Source organism: Ictidomys tridecemlineatus, chromosome 1, assembly GCF_052094955.1.
Source record: "Ictidomys tridecemlineatus isolate mIctTri1 chromosome 1, mIctTri1.hap1, whole genome shotgun sequence".
Classification (NCBI taxonomy): Eukaryota; Metazoa; Chordata; class Mammalia; order Rodentia; family Sciuridae; genus Ictidomys; species Ictidomys tridecemlineatus.
In genome coordinates, this window is record NC_135477.1 from 27,565,971 (window position 1) to 27,573,339 (window position 7,369).

Genomic DNA, 7,369 nt, shown 5'->3' on the forward strand with positions numbered 1-7,369 from the left:
CTACTTTGATAGCAGTAATGATTTTTAAAAATCCATTGTTTTCAGTAATTAACAGAAGTCAGATATTATGAAAATCAAATGATTGGCAAGCAAGTTTATATTTCAAACCTAATGGTTTCCTTCTCATAAATGTTTAATTGTATGCTAGACATAAATAGTGCATGAAAGCATTTTATAGAGGCACCTCCTTTCCTGAGATCCCAAGAGTACTTTCTTCTCTGTAGTCTGGAGGTGGGCAGAACCTCTATGAAGGGAGAAGGAACTAAAAGAGTGAAAGTGTTTTGATGACCTAGCTCCACATATCCCCTGCTACCCAGTAAAAGTCCTATATTCTTTTCTTGTTTTGTTCCATCAGTGAAACTCTTTGGAAAGCAGGGACTAGTGATGTGGAAAGCAGTGGTCCAGTTACTGAAGAGTTAATTCTGGATGAAAAAGTTCTAGAGATCTGATACACAACAATGTGCATATGATTAACACTCCTATACTGTACTCTTAAAGTGGGTACAATGGTAAATATGTGTTTTTTACTACAATTTTTTAAAAAAAGTTAAATATGCATTATAGTGCTTTTTGTTGTTGTTGTTTTGTACTGGGGATTGAACCCAGGGGCACTCAAACACTGAGCCACATCCCCATCCTTTTTTTTTTTTTTTTTTAATTTTGAGGCAGGGTCTAGCTAAGTTGCTCAGAGCCTTGCTAAGTTGCTGAGGTTGGCCTTGAGCTTGTGATACTCCTACCTCGGCCTCCAGGTTTCTGGGATTACAGGTGTGCACCATCATGCTGGGCTGCACTGTTGTCTGTTTTTAAATCAGTCCACAAATTTTTGAGTTCTATTATGTATCTTGTTACTGGATATCAAGAAATGTAGCTGATGATTTTAGGTCTTAAGAAACTAGCAATTAAGTTGAAAGAAAAGTTAAGTGCACACAACAAGTAACTGACAACCGCAGGCAACATAATGATACCAAACAAGGGGGGAATTTAGGAGTAGACAGGACTCTCTTTGGGCTATAATGATATAAATATTTGTTAATTATTTAAATGGACTTTGAAGCATTTTAATATGCATTTTCTAAAGGGATCCTTTTAATACATTTAGGAGATATTATCTTTGTTTAACAGAGTAGCAAACAAAGGTTCAGAGACTGTCATTTACTCAAGTTTACACAGTAGAACTGGGAACTAGTCTCATTGTTTTTCAGCTCTTATTCCTGGTGAGATTTGTTTAAATTGGCATTGAAGTTTTGCTGCCAGAAACATTTTCAGGGCTAGTATAGAACCCAAATGCACTGGGAATATTTGGTTATATATTTGCTACAATTAGAATAATTCATTCTTCTCTATCTTCCTGCCTTAGAGCATGGAGTGACTTTTAGTACAAAAATCACAATTTTTTTTTTTCTCCAATCACACTGTGATACAGTGAGGACTAGCATAAAAGTATTCAATTCCACTGCTTTACGCATTGCCCTTTTGTTGTTAGATGTTCCTTACTCATAATGTCTGACATCATTCTTCAAAATCGTAACATATGTGCTATTTTTGAGATAGTTCTGATCTGACCCAGGTATGTCAGAAAGGAACACATGGATCAGAATAAAGATAGTAAGAATTCAGAAGCAGTCATTGGGGCTAAGCCCACATGCCTTACACACATTTAAAAAACCACATCCTGCTACTTCATAGGTTGACTTCTATCCAGAAAGTACAGGAACATGAGGTGTGTTCACACAATAACCCTATCTGATTACCCAGGGTCAAGCTTCTGTTTACCTTTGTAGAAACCATATCCAGAGTCAGCGGGACAACTAAAACCTGTGCTTTTCACCAATTATCTTTTCTACCACTTCGAGGCAATATAAGCTCTGAAATTATTTCTACAATATCACCCAAACAATAAGAAAAAGCCTCTGTTCCTCTCCACTCCCAACCCTACCCCCAAAGGGTGTCGGGTTAAAGCTAACACACAGATACAACTGTCAGGGGCTTAGCATTTTGAAAAAGAAGGATAGTGCTGCCCTCTACTGCTGGATGTTAAAAGTGTTAAAAATAAATCCTGCTGGTTTTGGGCAAGATTGACAATATGCTACATTGTTCTAAACCATTTTTCACATGTTTTAAAGACAGTGTGTTCTTGGCAAACACATTGAATTTGTTTCTTTCATTATTTCTTCATTAATATTCATCTTGTACCAAAGCCAGGGATTTCAGGACAGCCCTTCCCCTGCAAAGGACATCACAATTTAGGGGGATAGAGCTTAAGACTTTGCTTTAGCAGCAAGACACTATCTGTGATAGATGGTTTAGGGAGCAGGGCAAGGAGGGGGAGATCTTTTCTGACTTTAAGGCCTATGGCTTTCCCATTCTTTTGTGAATTGGAGTGTCTTCATTTGCTTTTTTGCTCAGGTAATCCATTTCTTTCTCTCTTTTTTAAATATTTATTTTTTAGTTGGACACAATATCTTTATTTATTTATTTTTATGTGTTGCTGAGGATCGAACCCAGGGCCTCGCACGTGCTAGGCAAGCTCTCTAATGCTGAGCTACAACCCCAGCCCTCCATTTATTTCTTTGTGTTTTTTGTTTTTGTTTTTGAGTAGAGATGACAGCTACTCTGCTGTTCTGAGTAGAGTGGAATTGTGTTTCAAAAACACTTTTTCTCCCCCACTGGAAAACAACTTTTATTAAGATCCTGCCAACTGCACAACCTGTCCCTGACATTAAGCACCTTCTTCCTTCTCAATCCTGTCTTTTTAAAGTGGTCCCATGAACACTTTTTTTTTTCTCCTCCATTGTCTAGAATTGGCTGTGGCCAAACTTGGAATTGGTGACCATGAACTTAAGGTTGATCTTCTTTAGTTCTGTGCCTTATCAGCAAGGACATATAGAAGGTGAGCAACTGCTTTTTGGATCCCACCACACAGCTTTCAGGATGACAAAGTCATCAGGTCACTTCACCATTGTGGATAAAACCATCCAGAGGGTTGATGCTCTTTTCAGACAAGTATCGTCAGTGGAGGCATTGTTCTTCATCAGTTTGCTGTCCTCAAAAGGCAGCCTTGATCATTCTTGTAGATCTTGTTGATCTCAGTGTGGTGACAGTAGCCTTCTGTCTAACCTTTGCCATAGAGAAGGCCATATGGGCAGGGTGTCATGCTCCAATAAGGCAATCTAGCACAACCCTCAGTGGGTCTTATGGGGCAGTTTCTTGATGTGCCAGTGACTGGTGACTCCTTTGTAGCGTTTGCCTTTGGTAACCCCAGTGACATTGATTATCTTATCCTGCCCAAGCACCTGGTTCATTGGGACATGCTGCTCCAGCCTCTCCTGAAATCAGTCAAGTTTATGGGCCACAATATCCCTTAATCACCTGGATCTCCATCAGGTGGACCTCTGGCATATAGTAAGCAGGTACACTTGAGGGTGGGCAATAATGCAGATGATCTGGCAGTACTTCAAGCTGCTAAAGTCCTTCTTTAGCTGCTTCTTGTCCCTGTCATCCTGCCATTTCTTGCAGAATTTGGTGAAGGCCTTCTTCTTAGGTCTATGCCAGTTCTTATGTAAGTGATCGTGTGCACTAATGTACTCTGCAAAGATGGTCTTGTAGGTCCTGAGGCCTCCAGAGGTTTCCATAGAACACACAGTTCCTACAATTGCCCCACGTGGCGTCTCCACAGTGGTCACAGTCTTTACATCTTCCTTCTTGTTCACTTTGGATCCTGGCATACAATGTGAGTCATGCCAACCTTGAAGCCCCAAAAGGCTGTGGGGTGGATGGACTTGGAATGGTCCATCTTCTAAGGGGAATCTCCTTACCTTTCCATGGTGCCTGATGCTGCACTGCCAAGTAAAGAAGCCCAAGGATCCACATCTGGGAGCAAAGAACTTCCTATGAGACATCAAAGCCCATAGATAAGGCTCTAAAACACTTTTTATTCTTCAGAAAAAGGCAGTATAGAATACAAAGGGCTAGTATTAACACACTTGCAAATTAATTAATTATATGGTCTTGTTACCTTTAAATTGCTTTGGGAATTTACAGATATCTACAAAGTTTTTCTTTTCTTTTCTTTATTTTTTTTAAGGATTTTAGATACTTTAAAAATTGTCTTATCTGCTTTCTTTTTCATTTAAAAAATATTTTGAAGCACATGACTGAAAGAGGCCAGATCAGATAGATTTCAAAGAGAGTTAGCCTATTACACCACAGTTAGGCAGTAAATGTAATATCTGTGACAATAATCGTAGTTTCTTCAACTATGTGTATATCCCCCTGTCTACATATACATGTATATTATACACACATATATACATATAAACATGTATATTATATATATATGCATATATACATGTATATTACACACACACATATATATATATATATATATATAAAACACATATATGTATTACAATTTACAGGTAGGAATACCAAAACTGACATATAAGTAATTTACTCAGAGTTTCAAAACTAGTAAGAAGCAAAGTTACAATTTTATTTCAGGCCCAACCCTATGTGGCTTATCATTCATTTAAAAAAATAAATAAGTATCAAAGCCAAGTGCTTGGAAACAATATTCGTGATGATGATGAGGATAAGGAGGAAGAGGAGGAGGAGGAGAAGTGGGAAGCTCAAATACTTATTGAAGTTTTATTAAGTATCAGATATAGTTTAAAGAGTTTTACATGAAATCACTTAATTATATGAATTCATTTAATCTTCATGACAAAACCATGGTGTAGAATTATTATCCTCATGTTATAGATGAGGAAACTGAGGCATACAGAAGAAATTCAGTTCCAGAGGCCATGCTTTTAACCATTATGCTATACTGTTTCTAAAGTAAAGTACAAAAACTTTACAGCACAACACTTTCTAAATGATGCCCTGGAAATTCATTGCAATCAACACTTAGATGAAACCATCAAAAGTTCTGAATCCTGTTGATATCTGTTAAAAATCTCAGCACCTCCCCCTGCCACCCATCCTTAGGAAATGTGAACCCAGAGATGCTTTACCACTGATTTAAATCCCTGGTTCTTTTTATTTTGAGACAAGGTCTCACTAAATTGTTGAGGCTGGCCTTTAATCTCGTGATCCTCCTGCTTCAGGCTCCCCAGTAGCTGGGAATTTATAGGCACACATCACCATGCCCAGCTCAGTAACTTTAAATAAAGTCATGCATAGGTGGGTTCCCAGTTCAAGAACTAACCTTAGACTTCGTCCATTCCAGGACTCAGATATGCCTTTCTATGAGACAGGAAGCAAGAATCCTCGCTTGGTCCAGTTCCATGTGTGTAAGTTGGGAAAGGGGTCATACATAAGGGAGGGAGGTAGAGAATCAAGGAGATAGGATTTCATCGAGACTCAACCAGGATATAAGCTAGTTAATTTTGGCATAGAGGTTGGTCAGCAAACAAGTTCATCATCAAGATAATCCTTATTACAGTGGGAGAAAAATAACTCCTGAGTGGGGCTCTTACCGCCCATTATTTAGCCACACTATGACTCTTTTCTTTCCTTTTGGTACCAGGGATTGAATCCAGGGGCACTTAACCACTGAGTTACATCCTAGACCTTTTGTTATATCTTATATAGAGATGGGGTCTCACTGAGTTGCTTAGAGCCTTGCTAAGATGCTAAGGCTGGCTTTGAACTTTGCATCCTACTGCCTTAGCCTCCTGAGCCAGTGGGATTAAAGGCATGTACCACCACACCTGGCCACACTACAACGCTTGAGTGGATTTCTTTCTTTTTTAAAAAAAATTGTATATGTATTTTTACTTGTTGATGGACCTTTATTTAATTTATTTATTTATATGCAGTGCTGAGAATTAAACCCAGTGCCTCACACATGCTAGGCAAGCGCTTTACCACTGAGCCACAACCCTAGCCCCTTGAACAGATCTTTTATAGTATTTTTCCCCCAGAACTGAACTTGAACCCAGGACATCACACATGCAAGACAAGCATTCTACCACTGAGCTACATCCACAGCCCCCCCTTTTTTTAAAGAAATTGACAGTCATTTATCAATTATATTACAAAGATTTTTGTTGAAAAAGACCTATTTTTCTCCAGAATTAAAAGAATTCAGTAAAGAAAAGTGTTTTGTCCATAGGATTAAAAAGAAAATCCTACAAAAATGGAGAAATAATTATTTTTATTTTTAGACAGGGTCTCTCTAAATTACCAAGGCTAACCTCCAATTTTTGATCCTCCTGCTTCAGTTTCCTGAGTAGCTGGGATTAGAGACATGTACCACCATACCTATAAAAAACTTTGTTTTTTAAAAGAAATATTTGTTCAGCCTACAACTCAGTTTCCAAATAATACCCTACCCTTAGTGACAGCATAGGCCCAAATATAACCATCCCCAAAGCATTATGTACTTGAGTGCAAAAAGTGTAAACTCTTCCCTCTTCTGACTTGTTCTTAAGTTTAGTAGACCTCCTGGGTATTTGTAGGGGCAAGACTGAGTAAAATAAGCTGGTATGAATTTGCTTAGAGAACCAGGCAGTGCCCACTGCTGTCCTGCCTCTTATGTTCTGGAACAGCCCTGAAGGTTTCAGATTTCCAAGAGTGTATATCTAAAGAAATTCATTACAGATACAGCTGTTGCTGTGTGGGCTCTTAGTTCCTGTTTTCCAGTTCTTGTGAGAAGAGGGAAACAAGTCAGAAGGAATATAGTAGGCAGAATGCTTGAACAGATCGTTTTAAGGAAGTCAGGAAGCAATGAGAATGCTAGCACCTTTCTCTTCTGACCCTTACTGCCCATTCCCTAGCCACTTTGCCAGGCTGCCTACCTGATTGTGTGGTATTAGACTCTGTGAGTCTTTTGTTTCAGCAAGGAGGCAGTGTTGAGTCAATTCTAAGTGTTAAATTTAGCCATGACCTAGAAGGCATTTTGTTTATTTCAAGATTGGTATTTTACTTAAGGGGACAGACTTAAGAGCTCAAGACAGAACAGTACTAAACTTAATCTCTAAAATCCTTTCATTCCTGAGGAAAAGAGTTGGAGACTTGGATCCCATATGATATATAGGATTCTCTCCTTGTCCCTACCCATCCTCAGTTACTGTCCTTTCTAAAATTCAGAGTGGATATTATGGGGACATGAAAAAAAAAAAAAACACTTCATATGACACTTTGTCCCTATCAGCATTGGCTTGATTATGGAGCTGATTACTCTGTCAATAAGTTTTATTTAATCTTAGCACAACTGATAATATTTAGGCAAGCTAGGCTTGTTTTTCTTGCTGGGAATGACGCAGAGAGTGACCAGGATATTGTTGGCCAATACTGTGAAGATCATACTTATAAATCAAATTCTGAGAGGGCAAGGTTGTGGAACACCCCTCTCAACAGTTGC

General features: G+C 38.6%; 1 pseudogene; it reads right to left on the bottom strand.

Annotated features, from left to right (window-relative positions):
- Positions 1-2,719: 2,719 nt before the first annotated feature.
- On the bottom strand, positions 2,720-3,899 carry LOC101959939 (large ribosomal subunit protein uL3-like; annotated as a pseudogene).
- Positions 3,900-7,369: the final 3,470 nt, after the last annotated feature.